At 43.0% G+C, this 17069-nt stretch overlaps 1 protein-coding gene across 2 annotated transcripts in view; it reads right to left on the reverse strand.

Moving 5' to 3' along the window:
- Window positions 1–17069, reverse strand: part of LOC146967309 (zinc finger MIZ domain-containing protein 1-like) — a 115054-nt gene that overhangs the window by 73592 nt on the left and 24393 nt on the right. For both annotated transcript variants that reach the window (XM_085761821.1, XM_085761820.1), the window contains exon 2: window positions 11632–11730. The gene's annotated coding sequence lies outside the window, so the exon portion shown is untranslated. The remainder of the gene's footprint in view (window positions 1–11631; window positions 11731–17069) is intronic.

A 17069-nucleotide genomic window follows, 5' to 3' on the forward strand; every position in this document is an offset into this window, starting at 1 on the left:
AGAGTCTTTCAGTTGACCTACATCTCCCACAGAGACTCGAAATTATAATCCCAGCATACATGTTCAGCTATTGAATTTTTAGATTCTGTATCAACACCATGAAATTGTGTTAGATGGCAACTAAATGGGTAAAAAAAAAAAGAAAAAGAAAGAAAGAGAGATTAGTGGCAAGAGATGCTGACAGCACTTAACACATCCCGAGGTTGAAATGTGGGCTGACAGCTCATGATTTCACTTCATTACATTTTTATTCCGACTTGACAGTTCGAGATCCAAACATTTGCATTTACAGTATGTGCTGATATTAACACCTCCTGTTAGACTACAACACTAAGCTTGAAGTATTCACTGAAGGCTGTAAAAAAAAAGTTGAAACACATTAAATCATTCTTTAGCATTTAGCAGCAGCCTCTAAGGTTTTGATTAGAGTATTCATTGAACCCTGCACTTTAACACTCCGAATCAATTAGATGAACCAGCACACACAAACACACATACACACATTTCAACTGCTTAAATTGAATAATGATTTAATGCACTGCCATCCACTGGCCACCAGAATAATCATACTCACTCACAAACAACATCCATTAATGGCTTTAGTGATGGTGATGTAATTGCTAAAAAAAAAAAAATAGTGCTTTTTAGTGATGATCTAAATGCATAAGAAGCTCCCTCTCTCTCCCTCTCGCTCTCCTGGGTGTACAGTTTGTTGTGAATGGACTTCTTGATGATTATGAGAGGATTATTTTAAAAAGAAAAAGGGGAAGTGCAACATAAAGTCACATCCTTCTGTTTTCAGGACTAACCACATGTTGGAGGCAGTTTCAAACATTTGCATCCATTACTCCTTATGCTTTATTTTAAATATTCTTTTATTACTTAATCCTTACCTAATCAGGAGAGCAGCTTGATATTAGAATCACAAGGCAGCAACAACAGTGAGTCACAGATGAACAGACGCGGTGTTAATAAACCCGTATTTTTTCACCTTGTATTATGTTTTATAGTAACTAGTTTTAATTTGTCCTCTAAAGCACCCGCATCGCTGTACAAATAAAGATTATCATTACATTATTGACTATTTAAATAGGACCTCCTCTGTGTGTGAGAGGATGTGTGAGAGGAAGAAAGGCAGAAAGGGAGAGAGTGTGTATGTACTGTATGTTTACGAACCCTCAGGAAATACCAGGACAGACACGCTGACTCTCCAGCACTTCAGGCCCATGTGACTGGAAACACACAGACCAGATTGTTTGCATGTTTGCTTGGGGCAGCGATAAGAACATTTAGTTAGGAGAGAAATATCAAAGCAAGTGAGTTTGAACCAATCTGGCCTGCCAGTGGAGGTGCGGTCCACTTCTGGCTGCTTATCTCGCGTTAAAACTTTTGTTTTTGAGTTATCAGCCATCCTGTTAATTTGCATGATGACTCTCGCGTCTGTGTCCCCGTAGCGATCCAGTGCGACTGGCGCTCCGCTGGCTTCCTGCTCTCATTACATTAGCATACTGCAGATGCAACCGGACTCGCTATCGCCTTGCTGTTGCTCAGCAATATTTACAGCAAATACCCAAGAAAGCTGAAAGAGCTGCAGCGCCTGACACTTTTTCTTTACTAACCTACTTTTTCTTTTCTATGTTCCTATGTATCAGTTTATTAATGCATATATTCACACAGCAAATGCTGTAAATGCTGTAAATACAAGACCAACGCATGTTAAAGCAGATATCAGTGGAATGTTCTTGTTAATATAAGTCCTAAATAGTCCTATTTTCCGTCAGCAATCACTTACATGAAGTATTTCAGCCTAAACACGAGTCTCTCCGTCACTCTGCTCTGCTGTAACCCGAGGAGAAAATTTTCCTTGTGGGATACAAGTGTTATCCAATGAGGGGAGAGAACGGCATGAAGGGCTGTGTGTGCAGCCAAGGGATGCGCGTGAATGTGGTGACGTAGCACGAGGACCAATTGATGCCTGACAAGGGCGGGGGCTGCTAACTCATGGTGCGTTCAAGGAAACTCGTACTTTGTGTTTTTCCTTTATTTGAAGTCATACCAGTTCGATCTGGTACGAGTTCACGGGTCGGAAGTTACGAGTGGCCGTTATAGGGAACTTTCACAGACAACAGGACGGTAAAAACACGAGCTACGGGTTACCTGGAACGCTACCAAGTCGTAGTTGTGACTTGAAGCTGTAACTTACGGTTTCAAAAGCCTGCCTTGAACACAGCATTAGCCGAAACGGCCGTGCCGCTGTTATCTGCTTTAAGCTTGATCTGAACTTTTTAAGATGTACTGGATTTTTGGACCAACACATCTTAAGTCTAAAATTCAATTCACCTAAAGAGGAAAATTGGCTTAAAAGAATAAATGCCGTGTCAAGTTTATACCCAGACCTTTGTTCTTGAACTTTAACCTTCTCCACTGATTGAGCGGCGTGAATAAGACATGGAAAAAAAGGATTGCAAAGAACCGATTTGACAATTTTTTCCTCCAGTTGAACGACCAGTCACAAAGTGAAGTAAAAAGAAGTGAAAACAAAAAAGTAACAAAAAAAAAAAAAGTAAAAAAGTTTCCTTTTTCATAACTGTCACAAAAAAAAGTTTCCAGTTCTTCAAAGTGCTGTTCAGTCTCCTCATGAAAAGGTCAGGGGAAACCCAACCACTGCTCATTAGAGAACTCTGCCTTTTCCCTCGAGCTGTGGAAGCTAAACAGTGGTGGCAGAGATGTAAATATTTTGAGGGAAAGCTCTAATCTCTTACGTCTTCATTTCCTCCTATAATAAATATTGTAGCGAAATCTCATCACCATAGGTTTATGCGTGTCGGCTTGAAACAAAATGTACCAGATTGTTGGGTATAAGAGACGAGGTATGAAGATGTGTACGATCCCAGGTGATGAATGTGAGAGTAGAAATCCAAAATATTAAAAACGCAAAAATCTGGATGCTGCTTTAAAATGCTCTCAGCCATTGTTCTCTTTGTGGTAGTACCTGGCATGCAGCGACCCGTCTGGCTGGACTTTTGTGCGTTTTGCTGCACAAAAGCACATCACCATTAATCTCTCACAAAGATGCCATTATAAATGTCATTAAATATGGTGTCCAGCAAAAGGTACAAGCAGCCAGCCTGAATAATTAATTCCTACTGTTCGTGCTGCAGGGGGACTTTTCTGATCAGAGCTCAACCTGGTAACACGCTCTGTTATGATTGGCTAATGCAAGGTCAGTGTCTTAAGAGACCCCGCTCAAATATCCAGCAGCAATTAGTGGCTGCTGCGCGAGTGTTGCTCATGTTATTATGTGATAGGGGAGCGAGAGTGACCGCAGGTAGAGATTTAATGTCCTGTTTATGCTGTTGCCAAGCAAAACAGTTTATTGGTAGCACAAAGCACAAAGACAACTGGTTACTCACTGATGGTCACATGGCTACGAGAGGAAGGCGTTTCAATAGGAAGTCCCCTTCATTTCAATGCAATCTGAACAAACACAGCAAAAATGCAATGCAGCGTCATCTGGCAACAATGCAAAGCAATGGTAGATTAGAATATTATATGACAACATAACAGCTATGGTTGAGTTTGGATCATGGAAAAATCTCTAATAATGGTTTTTAAAGTGTCCCAGAGCTTCAAAATCTCTGGAAAGCCAAAGATTTTCCAGAGCTTTAAAGTCCTTGCCTGAAAGCTACTTCACATTATGAACACTATGTAGCTGTCAATCCCAGACTTTCTTAAAACCATCATAGGAAATGTTTTTCCACGGGCCGTTAACCTCGTAGTCTTCAACATTCAATCAGCTAAATTGCTCAGATGCGATCAGACGGTGTTAAAGACTGAGATGTAGCAGCGTTTTTAGGAGTATGTGGCCTGACCATGAGAACCAGTTATGAACTGTTGCGTGACTGAATATTCAGATTAAGGGATATAAAATTAGTCCTTTTGATTTTTATTTTCACATGTGAGACTAAATCTAGTCAACGTAGACTTTTTTCTTCATTGTCTTTTCAGTGACAACGAACAAATCTTACATGGCCTACTTTTACATCACGCTGTACTGTTGTGGCATCTGATAAGCCCTCAAATGTATGGATGTATTATTCAAACTGGTATGCAACTGGCTGGGTAGACAGAGAGGGATGATCAGTGGGGCTCTTATAGGGGCAAACTGTGTGAAGCAGGGTTAGAGGAGGGGGGGTAGTTGTGATCTAAGTGCTTGTCAGGTGAAGAGACAACTAGCTGGTGATTGACTGGGAGTCCACACATCCTCACCTATAGGATGGCAGCGGGTTAACAGTGACAAGAACAAGTGAGCGCTCCGGCTGGAATGAAAAGAGGGAACAATGCAGAAACATACACAGTCGTGAGAAAAAAAGACCACTGTCTCCATCAAAAAAACACAGAAAGCAGTGAAACAGGGAGGTCAAACAGAGAGCTCCAGTAAGAATGACTGAGAGATGGACACTGAACAAGCTCTGCGTCTGCTGCTCCCTATGAGTCAATCCATTGTGAGGCGCACAACACACGAGTCAAGCTCCCAGTGAATCAGAGCAGTCAGCTGCCATCCACCACCTCAAGGCAAGAGGCCAGGCTAGCACAGGACCGCAGACATGTGACCAGCTGTCTCACACAACCACCGTCACTGTAGCTACCGCCGCGTCTCAAGCCAGGACAGAGACATTGACAGTCAGCTCTCAGATATACTAGGTTCCTCTGACGGATTCCCTCCCAGCAGAACGTGTTTGAACAAGTTCTCTCAGTTTATTCAGCTCGGACAGATAATATACGGCTATGATATAGTGGGAACAGAGGCAGCAGGTGTTTGTAAATCTATAAGATGACTGCCACGTGTGATTTAGAGCCCGCTGTCAGGAGGGCGCAGTGACATCAATACTGCAGCAGGAGTTTGTCTGAGGGCCTAGCTGTAGCTGTAGCTGTAGCTGAGGACACCAAAATAACGCCCCACTTCTACCCCCACCGTCCACCCTTCACACCGCCTCCCTCCTCCCACCGACAGCGATACACGGCTCCACACGTGCAGCTGTCTAAATATTACTTCTCCCCTTCTTCTCCTCTTCATCTTCACATTCCTCTGCTCCTCTCTCCTTTCTGCCTTTTCTGTCGGGATGAGTTTAGGGGCGGAACAACTGTTCCGAGCGGGCACAACTGGGGATGTCCACATTTGGTGCAGCGTTGTCATGTCAAAAGTCCGAAGCAGAGCAGACAAGTGGAGGGTGAGGGGTGGTGTGGGAGTGGGGAGGGGGGCTGACCTTCTGCTGCCCAGCTTTGAGCTATAACCAGCAGCACACCTGTGGTACCAATTATCCCGTAGCTAACCACAATTAGATTATTCTGCATGTAAATAGTTTTTTCTCCACGGCTCTTGCAGCAGGCAGTGGCTTTTTTTGGGTGAGTACGAGTCATCACTAAATCACTGTATGCAATTAGGCTTTTAATGCAATTTATATAAGAAGCCAGACTAAAGCTAATCTCATAAAAAGGACAAACAGAGCCATTAAAAGTCCTCTGCTCTTTTACTTCATTACTGGCTCAGCTTGCTCTCCTTATGTTAAGAGTCCCCAGGTGCATGAATGTTTCATGGCCACCCTGCTGCCTGCTTCCCTCCGCTCAGATTCAGCCTTTCTCCCTCCTCCCAGAGGAAGCTCAAAAAACTCTGCTGTCAATTGCACTCTCTTACACTCTGCTACCGTCATCATCAGCCATTAGTGGCGGCGGCGGTGGTGGAGGTGGTGGTGGTGGTGGGGGACGGCAGCATACAAGACAGCTGTTTTGCCTTGATGACTCAATCATCCCCTTCAGTGGGATTAGCATCAGTATCATCATCCTCATCATCGCCTTTGATCCCAGAAATTACCAAACAAGTCTCAAATTGATGACTATCAGTTTGTCTGCCTCGAATTCCAGGGCGTTCAAAAAAAAAAAAAAAAACAGAAAAAAAAGGGAGATCTGACTTCATTGTGTGGAGCTCAATTGCGCTACAGAGCTGGAGGAGATGAATTTGTAATATCCACCGTATTTTCTATCGAAGCCTTTTTGAAAGAGCCAAAGGAACAAATTATTAATTTCACAGTTTGTCAAGGTGACAAAGTGCTGTAAATACTGAAATATCTGTTTTTCTTCTTTTTTCTGTGGCTAAATATCCAAGAGCTGTGGATCAATCACAGATCCTTTCACTGATGTAAAAGTATAATTAAATTTTTCTGAAGTCTGAAGCTTGAGGAACTTCTACCGCACCAAGTAGGATCTGGGCTTATATTCGTCTCCTGCTGTAAATACATCTTCAAACTGAGCCACTTGACTGGCAGTCTGATCAGCTGACGCGCTAAATCAAGGCCCCGCAGCGCTGCCGCTATCATCATTTCATTAGCTTTGCACAGACATATTAGCAGATAGAGCGTTCGGCGGAAGCTGTGTGGAGTCGAGTCAATCTCGTTGGGTCCAGGTTATGTTTTAAAACAAGAATGTACCGACCTAATGAGGCTGCGGTAACCGCTTTCACTGGTGCAATAATATGGCAGCAATAGGCACAAGAAAGGCTTGTCAATGCGGTCCTATTTCAAGAGGCAGCATGGAGGTAGACCATTCACAAAGCCAACAGCATCTCAATGCCAAGTGTTCTTAAAACATATTACGCCGCGCCGTTAATTAATCTGTTGGCTTGTGCTGTGTAGCTTATTCAGGCTATTCATCATGAACAGGAAATTGACAAGTTATCCGTGGATGGCATGTCAAAGGGATATCGGCTTCAATTTTGCATCAGAGGAAGTGAGCACTACTCCATTTGTTCGACGCTCTTTGTTTTTCTCTTCAGACGTCTTTGTTCGAGCCGAGCCGAGCTGAGGCCGATCGCTTATATAAAAGACACGCGAGGCGTAAAGTAGGCTCGGAAGATTCAGCAGGGTCACAGGACGGTGGGGGAAGTTCATCTCGGAGCCAAGTGGTTTCCTCCTGCTGTATGTCAACTCAGACCGTCGCAGCGGGCTTGCGGAGAACATCTGTCCCGCATAGACAAACACTTTGTGCCGCCGCAGTCACCCTGTCAATCAAACGCTGTTCTGGCATGTTGCTGACTATCACCAGCAGTCGCGAAACGCCTCTGAAGACGTGGGCCTATACGAGCACGAGCACGAGCGCGCGCGTGCGTCTCCATTTGTATGTGTCTATGGGAAAGAGGGGATGACGCCGCGGCTATTTTTAGTGCAGTACACCGAGTTCTGCCTCTTGTGTTATGCTGCTCTGTTCCTTGGACAGGGTCAGCAGCAGCAGCAGCAGCAGCAGCAGCAGCAGCAGAGAACACCGGGATAGCTCCAGCTCTGCTCCCTGACCTCGGCCCTCCAGCTCCTACATACATCAGTGGGAGAGACCTACAAAGATTCCTCCTGAGTAGTGGTTAAGGGGAGGCTATCTGCAGAAAAAAAGAAAAAAAAAAGGCACTTTCTTGACGGATGCCATGTTCATCCACCTCGTTCTCTCTCTTCGGTGACTAATGGGCTGATAATTCAGCTGTCACCCTGGCACATTATCTCTCGCTTTCTCATGGGAAGAATACCACCCCGGAATATCTCCGCCGCAGTCTCAGTCAGCCCTCTCTGTAAGATATGGCCGAGATTCCCAAAAGCTGGTTTACAGCTGAAGGTATTGTCGAGAAAACAAAGCTGAGATCAGATGGAAAATCCGCAGGAGCATTAAGCATGGAGGAACCCCACCCCAATCCCAAAAATAAAAGGAGATAAGATTGGAGATGTTAGAAGTTCTGAGGAGGCAACCTGGCAAAAGTACTTTCTTGTCACAGCCAGTTAGTCACCCAGTCGAGTACAGGGAAAATCAGCTTCATACTCATCTGATGCGCATCAATGATGAACCATTGAGTCAGTACTCACGCTGACACAAAAGCTTCAAGGGTAAAATCCTTGGATACTGTTGAGATACGATCAATATGTGTTGTACATTCTACAGGGTTGTGCAATTATTATCCAGTTCAGCGAATCTCTACATTTCAAAGAATGTTTTTTTGGACACTCTCGCAGTCTGAATTTGATCTTGTCACATCGAGCTGCTGGTAATGAGCGGGGGGTGAAAATCGTTCGGAGAAAGCTGCAACATATTTCGTAGTCCTGCTGCACTTCAATTAACGAAGCCACTGTTTGTGTAGGAACGGATTTCTCAAGTCTAGCAAGACGAACCTCTTTCTGGGATTCTTGGGGAATTTAAATAGTTCTGCACTTGACTGAAGAAAAAGCTCGCTGCTGGTGCTGATGATTTAGATAAACCTGTCGCTCCCCGTGGCAGCGGCACTGGAAATACCCAGGTATCGTGTCGCATCATGTAAAGTCACTTATCTGCAGGAATAAAATGCACCGACAGACAACAAGATGGGGCAGAAAAGTGAGGTAATGCATCTTTGCACTGACTAATTTCCACTGGATTTAACACAACACCACAACAAATAATGACAAAATGAAGACACATGGCAAGAATTAATGACTTATGTTGCTTGCATATAAATTCTAGTTCATCTGACAGCAATATGTGGGTTAAACAGTATGCAAGCATGTTTTTCCATTTTCCTCTCTACTTACTGCCTTTATTTCAAACAGAACATGGTGATTATCCTCTGTATTATTATTATTCCATTGACCAAATATCTATTTCCCTCCTTCCTGCCTCTTTGCTGTAGCTTCCTCCTGTTGAAACTGTGCTGGGTGTCCTGGGAGCTCCACAGGTTACTCTGTGTTACAATACGCTTTTTGGTTTCATTTTCCCTTTAAGCACCTTGCTTCAGGAAACACCCGTGCATACAACAGCCTCATCACGCTTATCAGTTCAACAGCTTGTCATCCAGACCTCTGGGTGTTTGGGCTGAATGATAAACTCACACCGCTCTGCCATGCACTTGTTTAATAAAGTACTTCCACTTGACTCAACACCGGTCATTGGAACAAGGGAGTTGTGATTGTGCCCGAGTGTCAAGCTGCTATACAGAAATTTGGCTACTGGTATTTTTTTATCAAAATGTCTCCCTGTCATTATATTCCACAGAAATCTCCTCAGAGTAAGAGTTCACTCCAACAAGTGATAATAATCCCTCTAATAGGCTTGAATGTCATGAAACCTGGAGTTAAGTGGCAGGCTCTGGTCTCTTTGTTTTCCTGCACAGGGGAGGTGGACATGTGTGCAGAGCCAGGCCCTCTATCCTTCCTGTTCAGTTACCAGAGGCCTCGCACTTATCAGTTCCAGATCTCACAAGAACAGAGAGAAAAAGCGAGAGAGAGAGAGAGGGAGACCACTGACAGGAAGGGGATTTTTTTTCCTCTCCTCTCCTCCCAGCCCCCACCCCTCTCTCTTTTTCCTTTAGCGAGGTTAACAGAATGTCTGCACCCCTCACATTTCACAGAGGAAAGTGATTATTCATTAAGGTTTACACGGGTGCTGCAGAGACGGAGAGCAACCTGGCAACCCAAAGAAATAAACACACACAAAAAAAATAAAAAATACCACACTGGCAAAAATCACTAGAGTCCAGATTCTCAAATATGAACGTTTTCTGTTTTATGACCTGGAATATATTTTTAATTACAGACCGCTGGTCAGACAAAGCAGGAAGTCTGAAGGTGTCACCTTGTGCTCTATAAAGCTATATAAAAAAGCAGTGTTTGCTATTTTCTGACATTTTACAGACTAACCAGAACTTAGTCAATAAAATAAAATAAAAAAACAACAATCATTGGTTACAGCCCTACACACATTTTTATTTCTGGATGCTTTTATTGTGGTTATCAACCTCAGATGTTACACTTATCTATTTGAGATTGTTGCCATTTCCTTTGACTGCAGCCTCTCAATCAAACCCAGCTATATTTTTCCCTCCACAGCGACAGTGAGGGGAGGAAAGAAAACTCTGTCATTGAGAGTAAGGGAGAGAGAAAGAAAGACAGACAGAGAGAGAGAGAGAGAACTGACTGTGAAGCAGTCGTGTCATGTCCCCTGTTCATGTCATATTCCCCTCGTTTCACTTGCTCTCACTGTCTACCTCGCCTGACATTTCCACAATAATCACTTTGGTTTATCCCACTCAGCTGTGTGGCGGGCAGATGTTTGTCAGGGCACCGTATTCCTCAGCATTCACACTGCTCTAATCAAGATTAACCACTCTTATCTATTCAGTGTGTGTGTGTGTGTGTGGATGCTGGATGTCCCAATTCCTAATCCATGAAGCCATAGCTGTATTGTATAATACAGTGGACGAACCAATTACATTCCCTTTCCACGACATAATTCTCCCTTTTAGTGGAGCACACGCTGGGTACGTATTGCATAAGGATGAACTGCTGGCCTGCTGCTGAAGCAGACAGTCATGACCTTCTGTATGTCTGTCCTCACGCTACATATGAACTTGGGTGACGGCAAAAAAATGTTAAACAGACGCAACATCTCAACGCTTGCTTACTCAGACACCCAACCCAACCCCTCCCCCCACCACCACCACCCAAAGGAGCTCCTGATGAAATCAACATGCTCCGCGAGGTGAGCCGACCCTGACCACACACAAACTGCTGCCATCGCATGTTTACCTAAAGACAGTGGAGCACGGCGGAGGACGGAGCATGTCCGAGCAAACAAGTTGCGGTCTTTAAATCACAGCAGTGACAGCGGAGGCTGATATCTAGTTTCCACTAACAAGCTTTGTTTGATTCCAGCTGTGACATAACATCTTTTGCAGGAATAGTGTATCTCAGGCAAAGCAGCATCACAGCTAATTAGGAAGTGTCCTTACAGAGCCTAGGAAGTCTCAGGGATTTAAATAAAATGAATGTACTCAACACTGGGTTTGTGCTCTCAAATTATTTACTTCTTGTGCACAAATTAGTCATTTCTGCTCTCGTATTTATGGAACATAAAGGTAAATAGTTTTGTTTTCTTCTGAGGACTGTTGCAAAACAGACTAAGTAGTCTGATTAGTGCTAGTCTCTCACATTAGTTCTCCAAGCTGCTTTATATTTTAGCTCTACTGCGCTGTTTACTCCCCAGGGGTATTTTGTTCTCAGGACTGTACATCTAAAAAGAGCTTGATGTTCCCCAAAGCTAGCTAGATCGCTACTATTGGTTAGCAAGCTCATTAGCTCGGTTGCTGAGGTAGGCCTCGGCAATAGTGAGTTATTTTAACAACACAGTTTTATTGTTTTTAAGATGAATGTGAACCAACCACTTCTACCTAACAAGTGCATGAACACTGCAGTACAAATAAAACTAGAACACAGCGAGGTAACAGGCTATTAGCTTTCTCCACCTTGGATTCAACAATGTCAGAAATTAATGCCTTTCTGAAGATAAAAGTGCATTTGATTTTGCCTCTCTATAGTGCATCTACAAACACACAATTAGTAGTTACAACCTGCAAATATCTGATTGCAGCTAGCCTGTTGCTGACATCTTGGCTGCCGCTAAATCACGACAACCTGTAGGCCAAGTCACTCACTTATTTGAGAGCATCCATTTCTAATTTATGAGGCAGAATATGATATTAATTTGACCCCTGATATCTACCAGGCTCTGTAGGCTCCCACTTCATACATGTAAGAAAAAGATTAAAGAAAAAAAAAGAAGAGGAATCACCTGTGTTGACTTCAATCCTTGATTCTTCACCAGGTTGGACCCCCCCACCCATTCACACACCAGGAGGAGAAACACTCCAGCGCCTCACCTCTTCAGTCCCTGAGAGAAATCAGAGGAGAAAAAAAAAAAACATCAATCACCGCTGCATTATCCACCAATCTCCAAACACTGAATTATTACATTTGCATTTTTTCCCCCCTGAAAATCAAGCCCACTCAATGATTTCACTCCTCGCTGATTCCTTTGAGCACTGAGTGGCTTCCATCTGTGCCTTGCTGAACATGATGCACTCCTTCCCTGCACGGTTAAACTCCTTCATGCTCTCATGCCCATGACGGACAAATAAAAAAAAAAATTTAAAGAAGAAGGGGGGAAAAAAAGCAGCAGTTCACATGATCAGTATGGCGTCATAAATATCACACAAGTTCAGTGTCATAGCACATTTACGAGTGACTCCTGATTGACTGATAAGCCGATTAAGAGGGGCCTTCACCATAGTTTAACACTTAGCCTGGTTGGCAGGACTCGTGCGACTCGTGCTCAGTGACATTCAGACCCTTCAAAACGACCATAGCTCAAAAAAGGTGATAACCAGTGTGTGAGGAAGTATTATCATTATGATTATATACTACAGAAGCCAGGCAAGCACTTAAGAGAATAACCTGAGATATAATGGAGCACTATAATACACCATAAATGTATGATTTGAAATAAAGACAAGTTTTGATTTATCCTTTGGTTAACAATCATGTTTATTATGACACTTAAGGTTAATTAATTACTGTGATAATGAATATAATTATGAGCATAGTAACTACAGTGTGGAGTGGAGCATGTGAGCAAACGCAAGTCTCTGCTGGCATCTGAGTGAGAGTCACACATAAAATGCTTTTTCATAATCTGAACTAATGAATGAATGAATGAATAGTTGTAACTGTATTTCCCAGTTGCACACGGTCTCACATGGAAAGAAAAATATGAATTTTAGATGCTGAAAGACATTATTCAGGTCTGCAAATGTCCTAGACCCCACTTTGAATGACGGGTCAAGGTTTAGGTAGTACTCCTAGATTGTCATCTTTTAAGGTGGCAGGCCACTCAAGTCAAGAGTATAAACAAACTATTGGCCTTTTTCTTTGTCCCCCATCCTCAACTTATTTTTTTTCCCTCTAACATTCCTCCTTTGCTCAAAGGACGTGACACTAATTTTCATGGAGTCAAAGAAAACGTTGGAGGGCATCAGCCAATTTTTTTCCCCCCTTTCCCACTACTCAAATGTTGAACTATGAAATTTCAAGGCGCTAAATGGGATGGTAGAAGAAAAGAAAGAATAAGATGCCCTCAGGCTGTTTGCTTTAGCTCTGTGAATGCATGTGGGCATGTGTAAGTATGCAACAAATGTGATTTTTCCCACCACTCCTCCTCCTTTATCACTCCTGTCTTTAGGTTTATGACTGTATCCTGTAAGGATATCATTTTCATTGTGCATTTGCATAGTAGCACACAGCATGTTAACCATTTCTGTCCACTCACAGGACTACTCTGGTTTCTCCTGAGCTCATGATTTAGTTCATGGGACAAAGCTAATGCTCCAAATATAAAAACTGTCTAACCACAAGGTGTATTTTCACATTCAGTGGGAGCAGGCAGTCCCTCATGCCTTGCACTTTTTTAATCCTTTTTTTTTTATATCATTGGAAGAAATTTTAGGCAGCATTTCTCCCCTGTTGGAACTGCCGCTCTCTGAAAAGAGAGAGTGGAGGAGAGCTGGGGGCTCAATGGGTTTGGGGAGGGAGCAGGAGGAGGAGGGGTTGACGCTGGGTGCCTCCTTTTTAAAGCCAGATTCTCCCCAGATACCTCTGTGCTATTCATCAACAGCTTTTCCAGGGCTGTGAAAAATCAATGTGCTCTGCACTGCAAACAGTTCATAATGACGGGGGATGGAGAGAGAAAAAAAAGCTCAACTGCAACAGAATTGATTTGTTTAAGTACAATAACACGGCTCTGCAGCGCGGCGAGGAGGAGGCTCGAGCGCCCAGACAAAGACTGACTGGCAGTATGAAACCACAAGCAGTAATTGATAAACTGCTGGCAAAGTGCAAATCTGAAATACAGAAGCTTGTTATCTAATTAAAGGAGTTTTTCTCTGAATTACCACCTGACAAGAGGAATACACTTTCTCTAGAGACCATAAATCTTCTCTAAAAGAAAGTAAGGGCAAAATAAAGAGTTTTAAAAACACACAAAACATTTATTCGTAATGTGATGAGTTGTTAGTTAAACAACATGTGCTGGTTTGTCTGAATTTACAAAAGTATAAGTAGCAAATCTTAACATTTGAGAAGTTGGAACTAGTGGATATTTAAGGGGAACTGCAAGTCCAGTCACTTTTCCGCTGTTTTGCTAACCCTCCCCCTGGCCATGTGCATTTGTTTTTAATGAAGCTGGCAAGAAAGCAATCCATGGAGCCGTGGATAACGTTACATATCATATACGATGTTACGACGTGTATGTATTTGTGTAGCCTTATCTGTCATAGACAAGAGATTACGTGTTACAGGGTGCGTTTGTGTCACGGTGCCGCCGCGACGAGAGCTGGGACACCGGGTCGTTGGCACTGATCTTGTAAGGTTGTTTTTTGGCCAAGAGACGCTATGTGGAAAGCAGAGATCCTCCATTCTCCTTTGTAACAAGTTGCAAGTAATTTATTTAAACATCACAATTACTCTGAAGCTGTTAAAATATGGTTAAAATATAGGTAACAATCTTGCATAGCTCCTCTTTAAACAACTGCTTTATCATCATATTTGATAGATTAACTATAAATCCACTGATAAACATTGACACACATACTCAAACACAAAAACCCAGTACATATCATATTCACACACATATCTGCTCTGATTGTGCGTGCAACCCACGTGCACACACACACACACACACACACACATATTTGTGCTTCTGGCATAGGGAATCACTGCATCCCCAAGCCAATTCAAAGCACATGCAGAGAGGTTTGGATGTTGCACAAAGCCAAGTCATCAGAATATTTAAAAGATGACACCAGGCCTAGAAAACACAAACACTCACAAGGTGAGATTTTGTTTAAAAACCTCCTGATTCTGCAGGATCCTGGACTAAGTTGTGTCAAGATAGGCCAGCACAATAAAACATTTCTCCCTGCCTCTTTTAAGCCAGACACAGAGGTGCATTTATCATCGTTATTATTCCTTCAGAGAGGCCCTCCCAGGTTTAATTGGATCCTCATGGAGTCAAAATCCCCGCTGTCGCTACAGCCACTGGAGCCGGACAAGCTCATTCCGCCCCACTCGGCGCTCTGGGTTTTACTCCACTGCGTGAGGATGGAACATGTCATCCTGTGCAAAGTAGCCACGAAAACCCTCTGGTTGAGTCGGACGGGTGGCGGGAGCAAGGACGCCACCCGCTAAGCTCAGACAAAGGCAGAGGAGAGGCACCTGGGAGAGAAACTCTCACCTGGCTCTGCTCTCAACGCTGTGGGGAAAAGCTCTTGAGAACCACAGGCTGGCCGTGCACCCAGCCAGCTCTCAGGGGCTGTTATTCCCAGTGGGTCGCATTTGCATTTTAAATGGTGAATACAGTAGTTTTTGAATGCACATGGACTTGAATCATGTGAACAAGCAGAACCACGAATGAATTAAAATTGGCTTCTATTTTTTTTAAGGGAAACAATGTGCTAATAGCTCAGAGACATGATCAGGCACGACTGCGAAATGATGAATATACTGTAGGCTACTGTGTGAAATTAAGTATGACAGAATGATATAAAAACTTCAAATAACCTCTAAAGGGTCTTGCAAAGTTTTCATCTTTTTACCACCCAGCTTTGAACATTTACAAAGAAGTTTACAAAGCAGCCAGCAAACTGTGTGAAAAGTAGGTTTTCCCATTAATTTCTTAGTAAATACCAACTCTGAAACTTTTGACCTCCCATTCACCTCCCTCTGTAGTGCTCCACTTCCACTTGGTGTTACCTTGGCACAGAAATCACAACTCCTCCTTCAGGCTCCTTCCTGTTGTTGATATGCTCAAGACATGCAAGATCAACTGAGATACGCATCTCTGCTTTTCAAAAAGACACCCCGACAGAGACACTTGAAGTCATAAAAAAAAAGGAGCGCCGGATCGGCAAACGCAGGAATGACAATGTCGGCGTTTGTAATGATTTTTTCAGCACAGAGGCAGGTTTTCATTTGAAGTAGATGAAAACAGCATTGTGTGGAAACACGCTGGTAATCATCTCACCTTACAGCCTGTCTGTTTACATATACACTAATAATGTGACTACCGTTATAAGCAAATTAATTAAGGGGATACTCTCACTTCGACAACACTCTGACTTTAATTGGGTTATTTTAGTGGAATTATGTTTGAAGGTCAATAACTCATCAATCTTTCAAATGACTACTAATGATTAATTTCACTAACACTAATTACTGGGCTATTTCTATGATTCATTTATTGTAAATTTCAATTGAAAGCAGGTCATAAGCACACAATGTAAATATTGCCATTGGGATACTGTTGAAACAGTGGTTATAGTATGTAAATGGTGGTGGAAAAAAAAAAGATTTAATTTAGGCCAATTATCAAATGAATCTTACATTAATAGGGAAGTCATATCCCAATCTAGAGACATACAGCAGCGCAGTTATAATGTCAGCAGGAGCTGTATTGACTTACACACTATGATCCAGGTTAACAGAGGAGGGACTGAAGATTTTCCCAACCACACATGCGGCTGGTCTCCGAGGACATCCATATGGAGTGATTACATTAGATGTACCGTAGTCACATGTTGTGGTGGTGGTGGTGGTGGTGGTGGGCCCGAGCCATAAACTTGAAGTGTATCACTGCACTGAATGAGTGCTGTAGTGATGATTACAGGTTTAGAGATAATGGTTTTTAGTGTGATACATTTAGAGAGCATGAGACACCCGCTCAGTTAGCTCCCCCAATCTTCACTCTCTCCTGATTAACACAAATGCCGGCGCCTAGTTAAACACCGCTGCTGTAATTATGTGGAGCCCCACACACACAGCTTCACATACACATACATAACCTATACAACACACACACAGAGGCAAACACACTTTACCGAGGAACAGTGCAGTGGTATACGTGTTGTGTGCCACCCGATCAGCATCACAGTAACTACCAATTATGTGTCTTATTTATGCAAATGCAGGTAATTTACTTCCTGCTGCGCATTACTTCCCAACGTGTTTGCCCTCCAGCATCACTTGTTTGTATCGTACATTTTTGGCAGTTGTTTCTATTACTGAATAGCAAAATGAGGTCACGGTAACACCAGAAAAAAGAATTCCAGAGGTTTTCCTCCGCCTCTTATATGGGTTGGTAAGCTAGCTGGTGAGCTAACAGCTAACAAGCAAATCCAC

Source organism: Trachurus japonicus, chromosome 19, assembly GCF_045865225.1.
Source record: "Trachurus japonicus isolate A0001 chromosome 19, Traja_1.0".
In the NCBI taxonomy this organism is placed as follows: domain Eukaryota; kingdom Metazoa; phylum Chordata; class Actinopteri; order Carangiformes; family Carangidae; genus Trachurus; species Trachurus japonicus.